This window comes from Oryzias latipes, chromosome 20, assembly GCF_002234675.1.
Source record: "Oryzias latipes chromosome 20, ASM223467v1".
Taxonomy (NCBI): domain Eukaryota; kingdom Metazoa; phylum Chordata; class Actinopteri; order Beloniformes; family Adrianichthyidae; genus Oryzias; species Oryzias latipes.
In genome coordinates this window covers 24,639,800-24,663,857 of record NC_019878.2, presented here as the reverse complement: position 1 = coordinate 24,663,857, position 24,058 = coordinate 24,639,800, and the positions used below count along the sequence as shown (strand labels likewise).

Sequence of the window (24,058 nt, the reverse complement as noted above, 5' to 3'; positions counted from 1 at the left end):
GGGTTTTTAGGAACGGACACATCTGCTCCAGAAAAGAAAAAAAAGACTCAACCTATAATTCTGTGCTGTGCCATAATGCAAATGTGCTCTGTAATTATCCTGCATGGAGCCCTGACTTGTTGTCTTTTAGAGTTTATTATTGAATAAATTTCATATTTCACACATTACAGCATGAACCATTCCTGTGTTTTCGTTTGCTGTTCTGTAATCAGTAAAGAGGCAGTGACTGCTTAGATAACAGTGATAGGACATCTGGGTGGGGGGGTGTCTGGCACACAGACCTGGCTTTGGACAGGGTCTCTGTGAACACTATGTGTTCTGGCACTGCCTGCAGATGCTTGATCATATTGGGATCTGGGGGGTTTGGAAGCTGGGTCAACGCCTTGGGTTCACTGTCACGTTCCAGGGTGGCGGGGCATATTATTCTGAAGGGGGGGGGGGGTGCTGTCAGGTGACACTGGTGGCATTTGGGTGTGTGAACATGTGCTCAGCCTAAGCGGGTGACTGAAGAGTCAAAGCAACATGCGCCTGAACGGCAGGAATCCTTCATGCATCAAAGACTATTCATGCTGGGGTTTCCAAATGATTTGTTAAACAAAAAGGAAATAAATCCCAGACATCCGTGACTGCCTGATATGTAACAGTAGAAATGTCTCCTCACACAGATTTCTTTAACACAGAGAAAAAAGTGATTAAGGTTTGATGAGCAGCTACTGAGAAGCATCATCTGTCTAATATGAAGACTCTGCGATGCAGCCTTTTCCAGCCGCCTCAAGCATCAAATCATGATTTCCCCAGAGCAACTGTTAATTATGTCATTCATGTTCACATGATACGATAACAGATCATCCATGCATTTCCTGAATGAGCCTCATGTAGCTGTTTGTCTGTTTTATCCTTTTTATTCCAATGCCATGGAGGTGGCATCATAATCACCACTCACTGAAAACATCTGCACAACATTTTAATCATATTTCTGAAGAATAAGAGATAAGGCTGGGTGGGGGGTGGGGGGAAGTCAAACATGCTATCCTGCTTCTGTCATAGGCTTGTTGAAGCTGTTGCATGTACGTGTGGCAGATTTAGGAGAACATGTTCATCCATCGTCTTTCATTCTCCCAAGAGAACTTTATCTGCATTCAGGTAAACCCTCATCATCATTTCATAAAATATCCACTGGTAAAGTGTGATGCTCATAAAAAGGTAAAGAGGGAAAACTTTTAGCCCAAAACGTCACTAAGTTAACATTTATCCTTTGTGCTATCCTATGACCCCCCCCCCCCTTCCATTGAGGTGTTCTCCCTACCATGACAAAGGTGGATAAAGGTGGAAAGATTTCATGTAATCCATGGACACCAGTGAAGATCACAAATCATTGAAGAAAAAAGGTTCAGAGCACTGTCTAGTGGGTCTAGATGACCCCACTCCCAACGGTAAAGTGCCTAGGACAGAACAAGGGATACAGCCCTGATCCGCTCATCTGTTGGTGTATCGTCAAAGCTTGTCTTTTTCTAGTTTCGTAGTCTCTGCTGGAGTTCATTAGAAATTCACCTCTGAGTTGTGGGCGTGTCCATAGACACCGAGTAACCCCGACCCTGACACTTTAATCGTAAACCTAAATATTTGCAGTACGGAGCGATACATACTTCCCAACAATTCAATTGACTGGTGCAACATACAGTTCAGTTTTAAACCTGGAATTGTGCGTCCCTAATTTCTAGAGTTTAACTGCAGGACTATTGTTGTCGTGTTCACAGCAGTGCATTGTTGTTGTTCATCTTCTGCACTATGAAGTCAACGGACCCCAACCTGCAGGCCAATCCGAAGGTTCAGTCACTGCAGGCCTTTGCCTTCATGTTGGTTTGATTTTTTTGTTTTTGTTTTTTCAATTTCATTTTTTATTTCAGCAGAGATGAAGACATGTGAAACAGAAGCCGCTTGCAGAAGTGCTCACAATAAGATGTAGGTGTTTATTTGGGTCACTTCACACACTTGGAGAGCTAACACTCAGGAAAGCAGAACACATTTGCAGAAGTTGTTTATCTTATGCAAAATGTTTGCTGATTATATTTTCATTTCCATACACAGCTGGGGATTAAAGAGGTCTTGATGTATATTAAAGTTTCAGATCTAATTAAAGTCAAAGCAGAAAACATTAAGGCTGTGAATTACTGTCAAATAAATCACAGATTTTGAGTATATGAAAGAGCTGCAGCCTTACATTTTAAGTCAATTACATAAACTGTTTGATTTTGGCAGTGAAAAAAATGTGAATAATTGCACTGATTAATTTAATATGCAGAAGATAATGATGTTTCAAACCACAGCGGACATGGAAACCTGTAAATCCCTCACAAATGCCTTATTCCTGGACATCAGATGTCTATGAACCTCCATGATATTCCTGACAACAACTTTAACCCATGCTAATTAAAACATGTGATCTATTGATTTGGTATGAATTCATGGCGTTCCCCGTTGGCCCCTGGCATCAGTACAAGCAACCAGTTCAAGGCTGGAGAGGAGTTCTTGATGTTGCGGCCACAGTTCCATCTGCCGCATCTCGAGCTTTTAATTCTAAAAATGTGGCCTTAACATTAGGATCCTCCTCTGTCTCTGGTTGTATGTGCAGCATCAGTCTGCCCTCCAAAGAGGGGCCTTGTTCCTGCTCTGCATCACCTTGATGCACAAGGAGACATCATTTGTTATGGATCCCGGGGCTGCTGGGAGTTTCTTGTCTTTCATCATCAGACATCGTCACCCAGGCGAGTGACTTTCATGAATCCAGGCTTGACTTGTGTCCTGGTGGCTTTACACCACCCGCAGCTCTCCTGCCCCGATCTGCAGCTGCTTTAAAGCAATGTGTGCGGCCGTAGAGGGCTCTTTAAAAGCCTCTCCTCCTGTTGGCTCCACCAGTTCTCAGTGTGTCACCTGGACATCACCTTTGATGTTGTATTCTAATCTAGAAACAAATCCAAGATCCATGGGAGAGTTCACATCCTATGTTCAGCTTTTTTTTTTTTTTTTTTTTTTTTTTTTTTTTTTATACACTGTATTTTATCCCACGAAGGGAAATTCTTTCTCCGCATTTGACCCATCCCCTTGGGGAGCGGTGAGCTGCAGCCGAAACCACGCTCGGGAGGCAGTAGCGTTAAGGGTCTTGCCTAAGGACCCTCACTGGGTGATGTTAACTGCTCGCCATTGATATGGTAATTGCCCCCAGTACCATTGCTCATTCCCCTCCGGGAATCGAACCCTGGTTTCCTGCATGGTAGCTTCCCACCTTACCAACCGAGCTACCCAGCCGCTGTTTGAATCCTCTGACTATTTTGAGTTTTATTTTTCTTCAAAAATGTCCTGGAGTACCTTTAGTACCTTCTATAAATGTAAACTCTTCCAAGGGATGTCAATCCATCACCTCCTGACTCCTCAAGCATCATTGGGAAGCTACTTGGGAATGAAGATTTTAGTTAGAGGTTGAAGATTTTGAACGGCGTAAAATTGGCAAGATCCCAAGAGTGTTTTTTCCTGCTGCTTGCTTATGTTTTTAAAAAAAGATATTATGAAAATGTAATTCAAGCTGAACTAAATGATTTGACCTATGATATGAACATATTAGAAATGTGGGTGTGGTTCATGAAAAAAACCTGCGTTGCCAAGGAAATCCACAAATTTACTATTGCAGATTCTACCAAAAATTACATCGATCTGTTTGTCGCCCCCAGACGACCAAAAAAATAAAACTGTTGCTATGGAGACAAAACTAAAAGAAAAGCCCCATTTTGAAAAGTGTTTTTATCCTGAATTTTTTTACATGCAGCTCTGACCGTGGTGGTAGGACCAGAAGGGGAGAATAAGGTGGGCGAGGGCGGGTCAAAAGGTGAGGGCAGGGGAGGGTAGCGCCTGCTACTGTTCTGCTCTTTATACTTTGAAATCAAAAGCATTCAACAGTCGGTCCTTAAACACAGTCAAATGTAAGAAGCACACAACTCTTTGTGGCCTCCATTTATAGGTAAACACAATACATTAACCCGATGAATCTTCATCTCTCTTATCCCCCTGGCCGCCCCCCTCCACCCCCACCCTCTTCAGCACAATGTCCTATTTATCACGCGAAGTGCATGCCGAAGAAAGTGGAATCGTGCCGACCTTGAGCAAGTCTCGTTCATGAGAAGACTCACCTAGGCCAAGATCTAGCGCGTGTCAGGATGATTTCTTATTCTATTTATTGGAAAAAGTGCAACGCTTTATCGCGCTGCAGGTTCATGGTTTATGTAACCATAAACGCACGGCGGCTCTGAAATGGTTAAGCTGTTAAGTCAAAACCCCTGTACACAAGAAGATGTCCTTAAGAGTGTTGTGATTTAGGTGAGGTGGAGGTGAATGGGTAATTTGATGTTCTGAATAGAGAACTATGAAACAGACAACGGTGTGGCCGTATCTCCTCAATGACATTTTCCACAGAAGCATTTGTCTGAAGATAAGCAGGAATGGATGAACGGAAGAGCGTTTCTGTGTCCTTAAACTCTTTTTTGTTCCATAAAACTTTTTTTGAAAAATGTGCTACTGTTTCTACAAACATTTTAGCCTCCATTATGATTTCTAAACACTATGATGCACTACAATAAGCAAATATTTATTCCTAAGCCTCTGATTTATTGATGAACCTTTTATCTTATTAACAAACGCTCCAAATAACTGTGCTAATTTAATTAGCATCTTTGTTTTGCAAAAGAAGTTTCAACAGCTCAAGTGTTTACTTTTTTTTGGTCGCGAAGTAAAACTTTTATGGCAACAGCAGGTTGCCGAGTTATAGTCAGAGCATATGATAGCATGAATGTGCGAATGAATATTTCATGTTCAATAGAGTTCGCTCTAATATCGGGTTCCTGCTGATTTTTTTATTCCTCTAAGCTGAACAGAAGCCTCATAATCTGCCACATAATAAGAAAATGGCAAACCACAGGAGCAACTTCCAGATTTTAAACTGAACATCCATGCATGTCGTTCTGCTAACAGAAATTATACTTTACAATCTGCAGTCACACCTTTCTTTAGATTGTTCTTCGCCATCATAGATCTTCATTACAAAACTGATAACAGTCAAATCTTTCATAGGATGCATGATGGGACTGAAGCATAGATGAGAAACAGACCAAGACATTTATGCTGCACTTCATTAATAAGACTCTGTATGCCAGGCAGGGCAGCCTGCTTGAGTGTGTTCAGCAAAATGGGAAATGTTATGCTAAGTGAAGGGTACTTCACAGGAGGCTGGTGTCTACAATTCTGGCAAATTATGTCATTTAAGGACTGAAGATGATTCTTGACACAAATTTAAACAAAGGGAACAACGTGAAGGGGTGTACATTTAAAAAAAAAAATACCTCTTTAAAATGCACTAACCTCTCTGGGTTTATTTTAACTCAGGAAATAAATAAATGAATCGGGTTAAAAACGAAACCACTAGAACTTAACAAATTAGTATTGCTCCAAAAAGTAACCCAAACCTACATCCCAACATGAACAACCTAAGAATTGGATTGTGGAAATAGCTCTGGTGTTTTAAGAGTGTGCACTGATCTGTCCCAGGTATTTATCCCTGAGTCAAAATGGTTGAATTTTGGGCAAAAGATGTCCTGGGTCAGCCTCAGGTCAGGGAATCGGATTGAAATGGATCGTTTAAAATGAACCAATATTGACTATGAATCGGATCGTTAACCACAAATTATGAAATGAATCGAATTGCTGTTAAAATGAATCGTTTCCCCCCCTAATATTTTTAGAGCATCTTTACAAATTCAAGAGGTGTATTTGTATATATAATACTTTTCTAGTCAAGCAGCACCACAACTCGGATAACAGTTTGTTCTGACATGTGGACTCTGTTGACTGTAACAATAAAACATTAACAAACCTAGCAGAGTTTGTTGAGCAGCAATAAGATGTCACCATATGGTGCTTTATTGAAAACCTCATGGAAGTTGTTGGATCACAAATCCCACTTCCTCTTTAATCAGCTCATTTAAATAATCCCCCACAAGTCAGAAGAAGTAAACAATCAACTTGCTTCAAATAAAATGTAATTTCTGAGTGTTGACATGTTGCATTTCTTTCAGAAAATGCCAAAGTGACACAGTAAACACAGTTTTTTTGACACTAAGTAGTCATTAGAACAAATAGAAGGGACATTAATTGATCATGAAATCATTTGCTGCAGATTTAATGCCCACACATAGCCCTCTGACTCAGTGGTCAGTCTGTCATTACTGAAAGGTTAAGTGTGGGGCTGCCCCCATACAAACTGATTGAAGTTTTGCAGTTCAAATGAAAAATATATCGACCCAGAAGCTATATTGAAAAACACAAACTAATGGTGAAGGAGTTTTCTGTGAGATTTCATCAGAATGTCCGAAAAAGAGTATTCCATATTTGTTTTAGCCTTCACTCTCTTCCAGCCATGCTCAGCCTCTGTAATGAAAGCCCCCCAGCACCCTCTCTAGAAATCATTACAATCTCCCTTTACCTCTAGGGTCGGTAAACTAATAGTCATTCACCTTTGTGACAGGAAATCTTTTTCACGTTGCCATTGGGTGCCAGAGAGTTTCTCTCTAAAGTTATTGAGTAAAGTCCAGCCAGTGATGACTGTTTGTTGTTCAGGTGGGAGCCGGTGATTGAGTGTGTGTCTGATCAGGAGCGTTTCATCACGGATGCAAAGGATGCTAATTACACAAATAAATTCCAGTCTTTCTGAAACTGTCAGGCAGAGGATATTTGTAACTCTGTGTTCTGCAAACACTGATTTCCAACAAAGGAAACATGGTTTGAGGTAGAAAAAAACAGCATTTTCTAAGAAGCATTCCCCATCATTCATTTGGGCTTCAGTCACGGCCTCCTGGGCTTCTTTGGGCCCAAGAACTTTATTCTCATCTACAGTCAAGAGTTTCACTGCTTATTTATTTCTTTATAAAATAAGATTTAAACTAATTAATCCCACCATCCATTTACTGCCTTTTCACGGTAAAAAGGTTACAAGTTTGAGGCCATCCGCCCCCCAGCAACTGTCTCTGCTCCTCCCCCTGTAAACCAAAGCATCCCTGGGCCGGCCTTTACAACCTGTGACATTTATAGGCCCCTAAAACAATGTACAGGTCTCTTTCCCAAGGGCGTGGAAGCTTGTGGGTTGAACCCTGACAATCCATTGGCAGGCAGTGGCTCAACCCACTGAGTTATAGCCCCCTCTGTCAGAAAATAGGGTCTGTCTGAAATCCTTCTCCGTTTGGAAACAAAATCCTTCTCAAGCTTTGAGGCAGCGGGCTCTACCCGCCATCTTTAAAGATGACTTGGCCCCTCTTCAGAGGAAGCTGGGATCTTTTGGCAGACGCCCAGAGTTTGGACCACAGGTGAGCTTTAGATCTTGGGGGAACGGCTAAAATCAGACTTCCCTCCTCTCCGATGGATGAAGGGCATCAGTGCTGGTTCTGCCCCATATCCTGCTGCTCTTTCCTGCTCTCATTTACAACCAAAATGCAGAGATACTTAAACTGTTTTCTTGTGAGCCAACGGAAAGGAAGTAATCTACTTTTTCTGCGATAAACCAAGACCTCATACTTCGAGGTGCTTTCTGTTGTCTTATTTACAAGATACACTTTAAGTAAACAACAGGAGAGGAAGTGACCTAACCTCACTTTATAGAAGGCAGCTGTTAACTGGAGTGGGCTGAAGTCCAGCCGTGGAAAACATACAAGAAAGCAGCTTAATCATATCCAACTGCTTTCCTTTTTCTGTGGACATTCTACGATAAGGCACAGCAGTACTCAGATATGAGTAATAATCAGTCCAACCCTGCACAGTGGAGTCTCAGAGGACCTGCCTCACCTTTAATCTTAGCGAAAGCTCCTCTCTGAGCTCACTGCTTTGTCTTTTCATCAGGCAGAAAACGCCGTATGCTGGATATAAAATGGTATCATCAGGTAACCCCATCCTTCCTGCTTCTATTTCTACTGCTGCTTCAGAGAACATGCATCTACCACGGGGGAAGTTATATTCGTTTGTTTTCCAAAGAAAGCCTGGGATTCAGTGGGCTGCAGAAAGAGTGCGATTTTCCCTCTGCGGGGTATTTCTACCACACAGAGGAAGAAATGCCACATCTGAAAAACTGACAGACGAACTGAGACAAATCTATATAAATAATTGCTAAGTGGAGTGGAGAGGAGTCGCCCATCATTCAGACAAGAAGCGTGTGCAATATCTCCAGGAGATTGAGAGTCATCCATCACTGCAAGACTTTAATTTGAGATGTTTAGGACTGTTGCTGATGATTGTCTGGGAGCTGGGAAGAGTCTGGTCTTGGAGGTCTACAGGGGTCTTGGCTGAGTGTAAGTCGCTGCAGGAGAAATTGCCGCCTGACAGAAAGCACATTTGTTCAAGCACAATGGCTTCATTTGAGATTGTCTGGGAGGCTGTCGACAAAACAACCAAATCACTGCCTGATTAGCATCCAGATGCTTGAAAATGTGGACGTTTCTGACAGTTTATTACATGTTGCGATGCCACAGCAGCGCACGATTCACATGCACACACGCAGCTCATTTAGAGGGGAATGATGTCAAAATGAGACCACTGAGAGGGGGGTGGAGATGGAAGAGCCCAAGGTAAGGAGTCTAGAGACTTCAAATAATCTCAAGTATTGATTTCATTTAAGCTCCAAGGCCCTTGATGGACACTTGCTTAAAAGTGCAGTGGCATATCTGTGAGACTGATCACTGTAGTTTTGCTTATGGTAAAAGCTGCATGCTCTATAAATAACAGCTTTCTATAATCAAAGAGAGCTGCGGATCCTAAGATGTGGTGACAGCTTAGTGGACGTACACTGTAATTTACCACAGAGCACTTAGTCCTGCCATTAAAATTACAAGGAAAAGTGCAGCGAAAAGGAATAAAGAGCTGTTTGACTTTTGGCTCTCTGGAGCATGTATGAATTCCTGCTGCGGCTGATATTTAACTGTCATCTCATGACGGATAATGTGTTTTACTTCAGCTATTTCAGGATTCTTCAGGTCCAATGTAGAGGTCAAAAAAACACAAATGACACACAAATCCTTATTCCAACCTTTTGAATCTCTCACTGCAGATCACTTTAGTCTTCAACAGCAATCAGGACTTCTTGAATCTGTGTGGATGAATCTCAGTAATGTAACACTCATTCAGTTATTTTTTTACATCCATCCATCATGAGCAAAGCATCATGCTCTTCATCCTTCTATCAAAGGATAACACATATGACCCCCCCTGATCTGCAGCTAAGTCAGCTAGTTTCACTGCAGCTACTGAATATCTACAAGTGTATGAAACGCTGGTCCGTTTGGCTTCTTGAATGTGCTTAAAATACCTGGGTGGTCGGTGGCTGCCTGCCCTGAATGCTCATTTTCTGCACAGTGGCCTCTGTGTGCTCCAAGAGTCCAGCTCCTCTTTTTCCTCTGGAAGTGGACATCCTGGAGCATAATTTGATTATTCCAAAGCAGGTGTTTTCAGCTGAATCCAGATAAGAGGACTCTGCGCCTTTGACACTAAAGTGAGTCCCATTAGATACGCTCAAAGCAGGGGAAGGTAAAGGCTTATTTTTTTATCTAATCACTGACTGAGGGATGGGATTGACTAAACCTCAGGAATTCACCGTCTGACTTTTCAGTCTGACTCAAACACTCTTCATGCTGGGAATAGGAAGGGATTCTCCATTATTCTTGACTTAGTTTCAACGACTCTTTGTCAGTCCAAAAAGTGGATTAAGTTTACCCCTGTTCATACGGCTGCCACTTGTTCGCACAAGAATTGTCTATCTAATGTAATTACATCTTGCAGAGGGTCTGCTGAATGAAGACTAAAGAAATGTGTGGACAGCAGATGCGGCTCAGTCTCGCCTGATTTCTTCTTTTCGGCATTTTTCATCCGAAGCAGCATCAGCTCCGGTGTCGCGGGGGTAAAGGTTGTCGGCGTGATCCCATGTCGCTCAGCAAACCAGATTTAGTCAGACCTCTTTGAAATCCTGGCAGATTGTTCTCTAATCCCCCCACACCACAAAACCCCGGTGTGTTACAATATTGCTGTGTGCAAACAAAAGGAATCCTGTCATGCCTGCGATTGAGCCGTCGGACCTTCTGCACTCTGCCTCTTTGCATTTTAATCGCACAATGATGCAGAAGTGACAACATCTGTTACACTTACTACACTTTCATCCATGCGGAGCAGGCATGTGCATGACGCACGGTGTGATTTCATCATTACTTTGTTTCTTTTTACAATTTGACGATGGTTTTACAGAAATTGTGATGAGGGTAAAGTTTGCTTCTCTTTAGGAAGCAGCTGAATGTGGAAAGCTCTCCAAATGAGGTCAGTGTCCCCTAATAAAGGTTTTCCTTCATTCCTGAAATGCCAGAAAGCAAAACAACTGCAGGAGAGTCTCACTGTAGATTCCCAGCACTGTCAAGGACACAACACTCATCCACGCTTCATCACAGTACTGGCTGATTGAAAGAGTTGTCCAACTCGGAGAGGAACAGCAAGAACTCCAAGGAGCCATCCTAAACAAACTCTGGGATCTGCATCATCTCCTCACAGCCGGTGATGGATGTCAGGTTCATGTGGGCTGAGAGGATGTAGGGAGAAAATCCACCTACCTTTAGCGGGAACTTCAGAGCGGGGTGCAGCCAGTTTAATCCAAGCCTTCACTGAATCTGTCCTTCCACCTTCATGCAAGAGCACGCTCTCCCTGCTCTCCTTTTATTTCCTCCTGTCTCCCTGCGCTCCTCTCCGCTGCCTTTCACTCATGTCTCCATGTCTCCGCTCTCTGAGCACGCGCTGGACGCAGAGGATGCTTGCATGCGGCGCGCGAGCTACGGAGGCAGCAGCTCTGGAGTGTGCTCAGGAGCTGCACCAAAGTGGAGTGCGTCCGTGCGTTTACGGCGCCGAGGCTGGGGGGGGGGGGGTCATGTGCGCATCAGAGAGCGTGAGCAGTGATTGCGCTGGCACGAGAGCGACACCCCCTCCCCTTCTTAACCCCTCCCTCATCAGGACCCCCACTGCACCGAGGATCTTCATCATCAAGCAGATTAGTCAACCAACACCCCACCCCCACCCCTCCCCAAACGCGCGCGCACCTTGCGCTCTGGTCGCAGGGGAGAAGAGTAATTGGGGAGTCAGTTGGAGATTTTTCTTTTGTCCTGAGCGGATGAGCCTGCTGACCTTTCCAGAATGAATCTAAGTCAGGGTTAGTCCTCATGTTGGCCCCATTTACCTAATGGAGTCAGAGAAAAACTGGAACAAAAACGTCCAAAAATCAGGTTCAGCCTCTCAGAGTCACCAATCATCCACCAAACTCACCCACATTGTCCCAAACCATTCAGACATATCTGCTGACTGCAGTTCAAACCGCCTCCTTTAACCTGAAAGACCTTTGACCACCTAAAAATGAAGCATTTTGACATTTTCTTGTCATGTTTCTTGTCATGTTTTTGTAAAACACTTTGAGACCACCATGCCTGTTCATTAAACCTTTATGAAAAGAAAATAAAGAAAGTCTGCACCAAAGAAGGAAATGATGCTTTTGGAAAAAATCCAGCTCTAAAAGTTCTGCTTTGCAAGAGCTTCTGTGGGAAACGATGCTCCTTCAAGTGTCCTTTCTGCTTTTCCGTTTGTTATTGGCGCCATCCTCTCCTCTTTAACCCTTTATGATCCAGAGATCCCGTTCTAGACCTTGACTGTATCCGAGAGCTGGACTGAGCGAGTGTGACGTCGTCCATAGAAAAGGGTTTATTTTTTGGCCCCAACCAAATGAAGTCAGTTCAATTTCCGTTTTTTCATGTCACGGAAGCCACCATGTTCCGGTCGATCTAAGTCATCGTTTCTATGGGAACCACTCTCACCAATCAGGACTGAGCTTGTTGGAAGGCCATACCCCTACTACTTGAAAGCAAGCTACACAAAATCTGTCAAACGTTTCGAACATTCAACGCAAGCCTTTTGATCAAGACATCTGATTGGTCAGTTTATAACTTGAACTACAGAAAAGAAATGTGTGAAAAAAATGAGGATGTAAAAAAAAGGTATCAGATCCAGAAAAGTTTTTCTGACCAATAGAAGGACTGAGTAAGAGCTGTTTATTTCTCTATAGAAGACTATGGGATTTTGGCTTCTTGGAGCCACTTCCTGTTTGGAACTTCAAGGGGGGAGGGGCCACTCAGTCCAGGTGTCATATACAGTCAGTAGTTCTAGATCTTTATTGACTTTTTTTTTTCAGTAAAGAATTTAGCACTGAGCCATTCTCCTGCCCCCACCCCCCAATAAACCTACATCTCTGTTGAAGCTCAGCTCATAAAAATACTTTTATCTGTGTTATTTGTGAGTCCTCAGTATTGTTGGAGTTGCAGGAAAATACTCTATAATTTGTCAGAAATCAACTGAATCTCATAGGTTTTGTTAGAGTCGTTGACATTAGATCTGAGCAACTTAATTTCAAAATTGAAATGTCGAAGTATTGAGTTTAATCTGAAGCTTTACATTGTTTAGCCTGCTGGTAGAATTGATCATCAAACTTCTGTTGATAAAAGAGTTTGTCCTCATGCTATAGACCAAATAAACTTCTGCTGCATCCCAGCAGGCTGCATGCAGAAGCCACTTTGAAATCTCACTTTGCTTTGATTGGGCCCCGCTGCACAACAGTTGTCTTTGTGTGTGCAGCCCCTCTGGCAGATACACACAGTCAATGGCTTCTTCTGGGTGATGCTTTTGTTTTCTTTTTATGTCCTTAATGAATTGCACAACAGCATTGAGTTTACAAAGCAGGCGTGTTTAAAATACAAAGAAAAGCATCCGTTTTTTAATGCAAAAAATATCACAAAGCAAAATTACATCCAGATAGTTTTGCCTGGTTTGCAGTGTTGATGTGTGAGTTGTTACGAGTGGCATTTTAAATTGCTGTATTTGTGAAAGTATTCACACATTTTGTTCAGCGGCTGTCGGTTGTGAAGGTAAAGTTGGTGTTGTTAGCAGGGACACCAGATTTGCAGGTGATGCAACCAGGGTTTAAAAACAACACATTTAACAAGCATTTTCTCCACTGCTTTGCAAACATTGCAAGATGAAAGGAGGAAGATGAAGGAACTAAAGTGATGCTTCGCTTGTGGCTGTACTTTGAAATGACTGAAATTTAAGGTAAGGAGAAATATTCACACCTAAGCTGTTTTTTTTGCTGAAGGATAAAGAGGAAAAATGGAAGTGTACAAAAAATAACACAAAACGAAATGGTCATCTGAATCACATCAACAAATAGTAAAGCTGAATGCAGGTCAACCAAGCCTGCAGTGGTCTGACTTAAACCCTGTGTCCGTCCCTAACGTCTAATCAAGGAAAACAAAAATAAACCGCCCAAAACCGTCTTACCATCACCTAAGGTGGTCCACAGGAAATGTCAAGGTCATAGATCGCTCCATAAACACATGGAGAAAATGTTCATGCATGTTTGTTCTACGTTCCTGCTGCGGGCAACAGGAAGTGAGCATTTATACAAGTAAGGGGGAAGTAGGTGAAACACAGGTGTGTCGCAGGTGTTTTTAACCCCCCCAAATCCTTTTTGTTATTGCTGCTTGAGTGATGCATGCATGCTCCTCGCTGCAGCCTGACTGTTAGAAGTGAGGAAATTAGCCAATCAGAGTGTAGTTTGTGTGGACACCCTACAGGCGTCCTGTGGACATTTACCTATCACGTACATACGAGGTCAGTAAGGAGCCAGTAATCGCACCTTACTAATGACCAGTGTGGTGCATGTGGCGTATGCATCACCCATCCGTCATAAGAGGGCGTAACTTACAAATACTTCATGTAACACTTTCCACATCCACAACAACGGTCAACACCTTCTCACAACCAACTAATCATTTATGGGCGCGTAGATAAGGACCCCCTGTTGATGCTTTGGGTGAGCCCACCCTGATGTTTTTGGACGTGCTGAAAATAAGAGATCCTGAAATGCTGGGGATTCATTTACGTTTTCAACCAATAAAACAATTTCTGTTACATATACCAACAAAAATGTGTACTATTGTAAGTGAAAGCAACACATTGAGCGCTGCTTTCAGACTAGATGAAGAAAATAAAAGTACTTTTTGTTGTTATTAATATTATTTTTTATTATTATAAAACCAAAGTCAAAATCTGTGAAACTCTGTGAAGTCATTTAATCAGAGCACACAGCATGTTGAAAAACGACGAGTTTGCACATATGTGACGTGGATAGTTGATCCCCACCATGTGTCCATGTCTGACGCTTGTGGTGGTAATTTTGTTGTGATGGTACGTTCCATTTTTAATGCCTTCCTTTGTGGTGGCCGTGCGAGGCTTAAGGGAATTTCAAGACCCAGCCGTGCTCCCCTTAAGATGCATCCGCTCCTCTTTACAACCCTCTACGGACCCAAACAACCCAAAAACACACAGAACCTGTGCGGGTCAATCCCCCTAAGGGTCATGGGACTAAGCATTCATTGTACACAACCCTTCTCCCAAAAAGCAGCTACTGAAGCTACGATGATCGGCTGAACACAAATGAACCCTGACTGAAACCAAATAAATCAACTACAGCTTAACATTATTGATTTACTTTGGGTGCAGCAGATCAGCTAAGTTTAAAAATTGATAAATGTGTTTTAAGAGCTCAAAGTCTTTTTCATTCCAAGATTAAACATTTTATAAAAAAATGATGATACTTGCAGACGTTTCCTCTAAATATCCACGAAATTTGTGCTAATATTGGAATCAGTTGAGAACATGCAAGGGTGTATGCGTGTGTGTGTGTGTGTCTGTGTGTGTGTGTGTGTGTGTGCGTGTGCAGTAAAGTATCTGAGCTGTCAAATGTATAAACGGCAGCAATAAAATGAGCCATAAGAAGAGCAGCAGGAAGGACCTGTGGTGGATTAAAGGTGGGGGAATCCAAGTGGAGTAAGTGGTGTCAGCTGGTTGGAGCTAATACCATAACCCCTCAAATGGGGGGAGCCAATAAAGAATAGCCAGCAGCCCCTCCTCCACGCCAGACAGAGATGCACGCATAGAAAGACTTGCATCATTTCAACATCAAAACTTTGCTTGTTCCTCTGAAGTCTGGCAGTTGTCGCTGATATTGACCTAAATTCTCTCATTTTCATTTTCTACATGATTTCCATGCACTCCCACTCCCCCCTTCATGCTCGTGTCATCTCACCTCGCTCCTGCATATTGAGGAGCAAGCACACACTTTAACCTTTAACGTCTTGGTGGGGGAATGACAGCTGGCACACATCACTCTGTGGAAAAGGTTATTGAGGCATTAGCATTTGGTCTTCTCTGTTTTTTATTCTGAATTTTCCTGCAGATGGACCTGACCTCAGTTCAGACTGAATTCTCCTTTTCATCGAGTCATTTTATATTAAAATACACAACTGTCACTGAATAAAGATGGTTGAGGTCTTTTTTTCTTTCTTTTTCATTACCATTTTATGCTGCATTTATTACTGAGACTCACATAAATAAAAATAAATAAAAAATCTCACGTTGAATCAGATATGTCACTCAAACAATGAGAGGACAAAGAGAGAAAATGGTGCTGTAGAGACTGCAAACTGTATTTTAATGGGAGTTAAGCAGTATTTGATGCACTCAGCAGTCCTGGCTGACAACCCCACTCCCAGATCATCTCTGTCCAGATGGCTTGGCGTGGCCCTAGAGGACTCCATTTTTAATCCTCTTGGCTCAAACTCTGCAAAGCAAGAGGTGGAACGGCTGCTCCGAGTCAAGCGTCAATCAGGACATTTCATACTGACCCGCTGCTGTGCGGGACACGGCAGTGTCACGGACAGGCTTTACAGGCCCGTAAGAAGGGAGGGGGGCTAATTCACCGTGGTAATTCCACAGAAATGTGATGGACGTTTAATTGAAGCTCCAAAGCTATCACTGCTCCATCATGTCGACTTAGATTTGGTACAGCAGAGACAGCATGGATGTGAGGGACGATTTGCTTGGTTTACTTTGTGCAACAAATAAGCTGCAGAGTATTTATAGTGCTTTGTATAAAGAGCTTCATATGTCATGGTTGGGATGGAAATGTGATGATTCTGAATTCAAATCCATAGAGTTTTGGACCTTTTAGTTCCATAAGTTGGCTATGAACTTCTTAAAATCCAGGATATAAATATGAGATATTCTCTGAAGTTACTATAAAAAAAAATCAGCAAACAGTTTGAACTAATCAGAACCACTTGTTCAAAAATCTGATCAATAAGGCATTTTGTGAAAGATCTAAATGTGTCAATCATGTTAAGACATTGATCTCATTGTGAGAAACCATCTAAATGTATCTATAGCTTTAAAGCTTCTTTGTACATTTACACATGAAAAATTAAATGAAATATGTTGAGCTGGACTGTGAGAGCTTCCAATGTTCTGAGGAGGCATAGAAAATGTTAAAAAGTAAACTTCGGTTCCACTCCCATCATCTTTGGATCAATTTGTTCCAGTGGTCTTTAAATTATGATGATGCTGTTTTTAGCCAAAATCTAGAAACCTCTGTTGTTTTCTAGGACATAGTTTCTGCAGAGCAGCAGAGGTTCAGTCATCCAAAAAATGCCACAAGAACAAGTTAAGAACACCGAAAACCCAATTTTCAACATAGTGGATCTCAAGAAAATAGCATTATCATTGAAGTCTATTTTCATTTTGCTGAATTCTGAGATGATATGAGAGGTCACGCTTGACAGTTTGATTGTACTTCAGATTTTGGTCAAAGTGCTGTCCAGTTAAAGTACACACCACCGTGGGATTCAGAAACCGTGGTGGATCCTCAGTGGAAAAGCGGCATAAGCAAAGGCGACGCATGACTGAGCTGCAGCAACAGCTGAAGTTCTCCACCAGGATGGGAAACTTTGAAAACGTTGTCACTTCATGTCGATGCAGGAGAGATGCTGGATTATGGAGTTCACATGTTTTTTTCACCAGACCAGATGACTGTTAACCATGTCCAAACACATTAATGTTGGTGAGCTAGACTACATCTGCTGAGCTGGAAGGGAAATGTGCTGAAAGGTAAAGATACGTGGAGATTTATTTGTTTGCAAGTCAGTTCAGATTAAAACGAAAACCCAAAGAACAAAAACAGTCAAATTAAAGACAAACAAGGCGACATATTAAACAATGTAAGGCAGTGCATGTGCAGTAGGGGTGGGGGGGTGTTGCTGGTTAAAGCTGGTTAAAGCTTTGTTGTTGAAGATTGACTTTTTCACAAAAGCAACATGTTTATTCAGAAACACCCAATAAATGATTTTTTTTTCCCGGTTCTCTTGGAGTTCAGCTGGCAGGAAGAAGGAGGAGGCAGGAACAGGGATGCTGTGACAACAAGAACCCAGGTGTAGCTTCCTATTAAAGGCTCAGCTAATGGATTCACCAGACCGTCTCTCGCCAGATCACGCAGCTCAGTCCAAGACGAGCCTGTCCTTAGGGAGGCCTGGCCCAGAAGAGGGCATCTGCAGCGACGCTTTGCCTCTTCCTTTCTGTTTCACCTCATTTCCCGGCGTGGAGGGTGCAGCCGTTCTCATGCGACAAACACCAAACCGCGATGTCTGTTCTGTGTGTTTTCAGAAATAAGTCATTGTTAAGCAGAGATGAGAAAGAGGAGAGCCTTTGTTTGTCATGAAGGTTCAAACTGAAGTGAGACACATATTTTATTTCTTATTTTGGGGTTAGAATAAATATAGGAAAGAAATAATGAGTTTATTTTCATGCACTGTCACCACATCCACAACAACCAAAATAAGAATTTCAGACATCGCTATTGTTGCTTTTTTTTTTTGTTGCTTCGCAGCAAAAAAAGAATAAATAAATGGTTGCGAAACTTTCATATTTTTGATTTTCCACATCAGGTTGGAGCCACAGTCTGTTCTACGAGCTGCTTTTAATTGAGAGAACATCCAAAGTGTCAATCTCTGCAGAATAATGTCTGATTAAGCCTGTGAGCCTTTTCATAATCAAGACATGAGTCACATTGAAGAGAGTTTTTATGGGAAACCCAGATACTGATCACAGTATCAATGCTGCATTCATGTGAATGAAGCCATGATTAAAACAGACGCTGTTGGAGCGGAGAAAGCCACACACTCCGTCTGCTTGTGCCCTTGCAATAGAGGTTGCCATTAACAACAATCAGAGCAGGCACTGGGAATAAGACATCTAATCACTTTCTCTAAGCTGTAATGCCAACCTAATGAAAGAGATTAAAAACACTTATTCGAGAGAGGCTGATGCATGTTTACCAGCTGATGTTTTCTTTTCCCTCCAGACCGACACAAAAGGAGGGACCAGTGTTGGAGGAATTATTTTAAACCGCTTTGAAAGATACAGGAAGCAGATCCAGGTTCCACCCGAGGTCCAGGAGAGAAGCCATAAAGAAAAAGAAAAAAATGGGGTCACATTTCCAGCAGGAAGATTGAAAAGTGAAAACTGTTTCAGAGTTTGGATGATTGGACGATTTGATCAGCAATCTCTGTGAGTAATCGGTTCTGACAAGTGAACTCCTGTTGGCGGCACGCTGAGCTGCAGAATGAGTCCATGAGACGTCGTCCGCTGGTGTCCGCCCGGCGTCTCGCAGAGGTTTAGAGCGGGAGTGGGAAGAGCACATTAAGCACGGTGGAGATTAGGCTGGCCGGACTGTGAGCTCCAGCTTGCAGAGGTGGAGGTATATTGAGAAAATGCTGGAGGATGAGCTGAACAGGAGGGCGGTGGTGCAGAAACCACAACAACTCGCCACAGGCTTTGAGCCTTGCTCTGAAACCACACTATATTAGGTTTTCACGCTGTCCAGCTGAATGCAGCCCACCGCCTCACGCTAAAGCCCATTGATGGCATTCTAGCATTTCACTCAGGCCGTGGAATTGCTGCTCCATTTCAAGGTGAAACGGATAGTTCTGTTTTCTCATTCGAAAAGAAAACAGCTCATCTCACAGTATGCGTTTGTAGGGACTAAATGGGTGGGTGACACACTTACTGCAGAGTGGTTTCTTCTCTGGGGCTGGTTCACTGCGTTGGGTTAAATACTTAGGTCTGTCCTGTTAATGGAGGAGGGCCAACTTGGATGTTTTGGCCAAAAAGGACAGACATGTAATCTCAGAGGGAAGAGCGGTGCCAGGCAAACAGCTTTTCTGTTTGTCCACGGCACAGAATTAGATCCCCCCCCACCACCCCAGCTCCCTCCCACCAACTTCGCAGGGTTATTATTATCTGGATTCCCACAGTGTGGCCAATCAGCAGATGTGCTCAAGCCGAATTTGTCAACATGCCCAACAAGCCCCTCACCCACCCCATTTGCCTGTGATACTGTATCTGATAGAACGCAGCCAATTCCCCATTTATGGTGCAGAGTTTCCGAATGGAGGTCTCCCAGTCCAGTTGACCGCCTCACAGCGCCAAATATCCAAACATTGACACTCTGTAGCTACAGTTGGATTTTGATGTTTTATTCACTTTGTCATCCGTTTCCCTGTTTCATGAGCATCTCAGCTTCATAGTGAGTATGCTGTTCTTGGGGATGAAACTCAGCCTTCTTCTCTTCCCAAACGACGGGACTTTTACCAAAGAGTTTTGTTTTGGTCTCATCTGACCACATGACCTTCTCCCACTCCTCCTCAGGAACATCCAAATCAAGACTGTGGTCCCCAAGAGCCACGGTCCTGCCTGTTTTCCAGTTCTCCCTCCCAGACTTGCTGCTACTTAGCTAGTTAAGGTAATCAAAATCCTGATGGACTGAGCTCACCTGTTTAAGGTATTCAGCAGCATAATGCAATCCAGGGAGAGCTGGAAGAGAGGGAGAGTAACGGCTTTTCAGGACCAGGTTTGGTTAGTCCTCATCCAGATGGTCTCGGGTAAACTTCAAATGGGCAATAATGTCAATTAATAAATCATAAAAAGGTCAAAAGAACAAAATAAGCCTTTAACTGAATAAAAGCTACATGCGGGAATCACCAGTAAAACATCTTAACAAACTCTATAAACAGCCACAAAGAACACATAAGAACAAGAGAAAATACTAATATTATAAAAGCATTTTTAAAGCTTTATATGGTATGATTGTGCATTTAAACCCACAACCTTACAACCTCAGGAAGGACACCATTCCAGACTGAAAAACACAAGAACTTAAGCGAGGAAAAACTAAACTGAAAACGTTATTTTAGTTCCAGTTAACCAGGTGTGATTGCTGTTTGGTTGCTGACGTGTCCGTTCGTTAGGTCCTCTGTCCATGTCACGATCAGTGTGACTGTGCAGCGTAAATACACATCAATCTATTTCCTCCTCTGAAGGATTCCACATATTTCTTTTTTAAAATGGGTCGGGACAATTCTATGCACATACAGTAAAGACCACATGAAAAGAGCAGAAGAAATAGTATGCAATAATCCTGACACCAATACCAGAAAATGACTTTCTTCACCTTGTCCCTAAGGAACTGATTTCAGCGTGAGTTATAGGGTCCTCTTTCATTCTGGAGCACATGCATGAGCCTTAGGAATGGGGATGACATGTTGCACTTTACTGATGGTTATTTTCATGAGGGACAAGTCAGCGCTCAAACCGAAGCATCAGGTTAGATAACTTAATGCAGGTTTTCTCATCCAAGAGGCAAACGTGGTTTATTTGGTGTGGTCAAGAGTTCTAATGCTCTGACACATGTCTTTACTAACTGCAGGGGAATTGGAGGGAAAGCCACATTAGGGGATATTTTTGGTAATAATAACACCCAGTCTATTTCAGGATTCTCCACCAGCAGCCACTGGGAACTGCTACCTTTGAACATGTGAGCTGATGGTAAAATATCATTTGAAATGGTTACTGGCTGACAGCACAGTTCACAGGACTTTTGTATATCTCATTTTTACATTATAGTAGGAAGGGAAAGGGTCTGGAGAACAGATTAAGCAGTGTGATCTGATTACTAAAACATCATTTGCTGTTTCCTCCATGCACTAAAATGGAACTACAGGCATTTCCCTACGTGTTGCTTAAAACATTCTGACTCTGTGACAAATGCTGTTGGAGATTTGGCAGATTCTTGGGAAAAAAATCATCTGGAAAATTCTTCTGACCACTCTAGCTTCTGAAGTAGTACAGCTGAGTTTCTTTCTTGAAGTTTACTTGAGTATAAGTAGAAGAATAGAAATATTGACCATGTTCATTTATGCTAACTGTATTCTTCAGTCTGAATGAGAACATTTTAAGTTTATATTATGTACAGTAGATAGTCCACAGAAAGAGAACTTCAAGTATATTGCCTCACTATAGACTAAGTATATAGTAGTACACCTAAATAGACACATTTTCTAGGGGTTCCACTCATTGACTTCTATAAAATATCATCCCAAACTCACCTGAAATTTTTTTTAAACTGAAACTGTTTTTGCACAAAAACCATCAAGTTTTCTTAACAGCTGAATAGAACCAAAACAGCCCAATCTTTGTTGAACGTTTAAAAGTTCGAATAGTTCCTGCAGCTGAAAGTATGTGGAAGTTCATAGTTTTCAGAGAGCACAAAGTGTTTGAACATTTTCCCATTCATTTCCTATAGGGCAAGAAATATGCCTTTTATTTCAAAAATCATGCCGTACATGAACACCAAAGGTTTAGGCTGGAATGTCATCTCCTTATTTTGATACCAAGATGGCTAAAATCACTGAAAGGGTAGAAGATGTTTTAGTAAAATAATACATTTTAATTGCAGACGGTTTACTTTCCTGTTTCAGGGGAAAAAATAAAGTCTATCCTACATTTAAAGTAGAGAGAAACAAACTGATTCTGCTTTGCACTCAACTGAATGTTTTATGGTGTCATTTAAAACAAAAAAAACCTCTCATTTTACAACCTGTCAACACACACTTTTAAATGACCTGCCACCAACAGGACCAGCCCGCCTCGTGTGAGTTCTGATCATTATTGAGCTTCACTTGTGGTGCGCTTGAGTGCCACATCATTATTAGAATGGTTCTTTCCAACAGGCGCAGGCAAAGAGTAGTGTTGGCAGCCGGAGGCCTCAAGCTGTTCAACCTTACGCTGGCTAATTGCTCTCTGTTAGGAAGGACAGAATGTGATCGCTCAACAGTGTTCAAAGCTCAGGGAGGAACTGTGCTAATGACACAAAAGAAGGACTTGGCTACATATGGAGGGGGGCAGGAGACGGGCACCATGACCACATTCAATATGGAGGCAGACCCAGACCTTTATGTGTTCACAAACCTGAACAAAGATGAGACTGTTAAGTTTTATCATCCCCATAGATGTGAGGGACAGGGTTACCCCAACCCCACATCTGGATTCAAATTATAAATATAAAAAAATGAAAAACTTCTGTCTGATGTTTGGGTTTTTGTTTGCATGAATAGAGTAAAGGAGCAAAAAAATAAATCAAATCCAATCTAAGTTTATTTCTGCTTATGTAGTGTATTTCCCAGGATGCATTGTGGAGACTGAATGGAAGAAGAGCAGTTGTGTCTCTGATGTCCCTCATCTACGGTGGCCCGGAAGTGCAAATCATATCAACAAATCACGCGACACAAAAAGATTTTAAAGATCAAGATTAAAAAAGCAAAATAACTAAATAAAAAAAAACATTTCAGAAAACAAAACAAGATCTTTGATACCAAAACATAAAAACGAAAACATTTCAGAAAACAAAATGTAATTTCAGAAACATGAAACCCTTGAGAAAGTGGAAAACCCTGCCTGGATGCTGATGTCCAGCATCGCTTCCTCTAAAATAACTTTGGTGAAAATGATGGACAAACGTCATCAGTGATATCCCAGAGTAACTTCTTGGTTCTTGTGATAACAGAAGAAAATACAGACATTATGAACTTTATTGCACTGATTTCCCATAGTTCCTAACTTTTCCGGTTCCTCAATGCGTTTCAGTTTTTTACCATTTCGTTTTGTATTCTTGAAATTCATTTTTTTTTCTGAATTTTTTTTCTCTGACATTTCATTCTGTTTTCTAAAATGACTTTTGTTGTCTGAAATGCGTTTGTCTGTTTTTTATGTTTTGGTTTCTGGAATTTTGTTTTGTTCTCTAAAATGTGCACTTCAGGGCCACCGTACTTATCCATGACACCAGCCCCATTAGCTGATCTTTCATAGTAATAAATGTACTAATTTGTAAAAATGACAATTCAGGGACTTTGTGACTTCAGCAAATGGACAACAATCCTGACCTCCTCTATGAGAACATTTAGTTTCAGTAAAGCTTTGCAGACAACTGTGATCCATTTATGCTAAAAATCTGATTTTTTCATATAAATGTTTCATGTTCTTTCATGCTGTTGGAGTTTTAAGAGATCATAATATCAATGACACTAAGAACAAATGTCTTTCTTTCAGTTTAGAATGAATAAAATCAAATAATGTCAGCTTGTAAAAGCAGAAATTATGCCTCAGTTTCCACTAGATTACAAGAAAATGTGTCACGGTTGCAGAAATGCTGTTGCCTTTGATTGTTTAGCTGAAGAGGATGTGACTAATGAGTTCTTGAGAACTTGGAGAAGACTAAAGTCAGAAGCTTTTTCCTTTTTCTTCAAAGACTGAGGGATTTTTTTAAGACTGGAAGTCTTGCAGAGTCATTAATCAGTATGGCAGGCTTCTTTTAAATGTTTTTCTCATCGCGCTCCTGCTGTAAATCCACATGAAGATAAATTGTTGCAGAAAAAGATCAGAAAAACAGGGCAGCAAAGAGTTTACCTCCCCTCACCACCACTCCTTCCTTCCCTGCCCTTCTTGCTCTGGTGGGGGGGGGGGGGGGGGGGGGGGGCTGATTCTCATGGAGGCATTTTAAAGTTTCTTCCTTCTTTCCTGCTTTCCTCTGGTTTGAGAACAGAAATAAGGCCAGTGCATGTCAGGATGACATGTTCTGCATTTAGGATTCATGCAGAGATGGATCAATCCGGAATCAAAGGATTCTGAACCGGACCAGCAACCCATCGAGCAGCAGCACAAATTTGGCATTTTA

The 24,058-nt window shown here is 42.0% G+C and overlaps 1 protein-coding gene and 1 long non-coding RNA gene across 2 annotated transcripts in view; both read right to left on the bottom strand.

Annotated features, from left to right (window-relative positions):
• Window positions 1–10,954, bottom strand: part of LOC101154816 (cadherin-12) — a 117,775-nt gene extending 106,821 nt beyond the window's left edge. Inside the window, exon 1 of the mRNA XM_023950198.1 lies at window positions 10,677–10,954. The gene's annotated coding sequence lies outside the window, so the exon portion shown is untranslated. The remainder of the gene's footprint in view (window positions 1–10,676) is intronic.
• A 6,143-nt stretch (window positions 10,955–17,097) lies between these two features.
• LOC105356715 lies at window positions 17,098–19,074 on the bottom strand. The gene is made up of 2 exons (XR_910804.2): window positions 18,327–19,074; window positions 17,098–17,641 (listed from the first exon to the last, which is right to left on the bottom strand). It is a non-coding gene; the product is annotated as an uncharacterized LOC105356715 (long non-coding RNA).
• Between the last annotated feature and the right edge of the window lie 4,984 nt (window positions 19,075–24,058).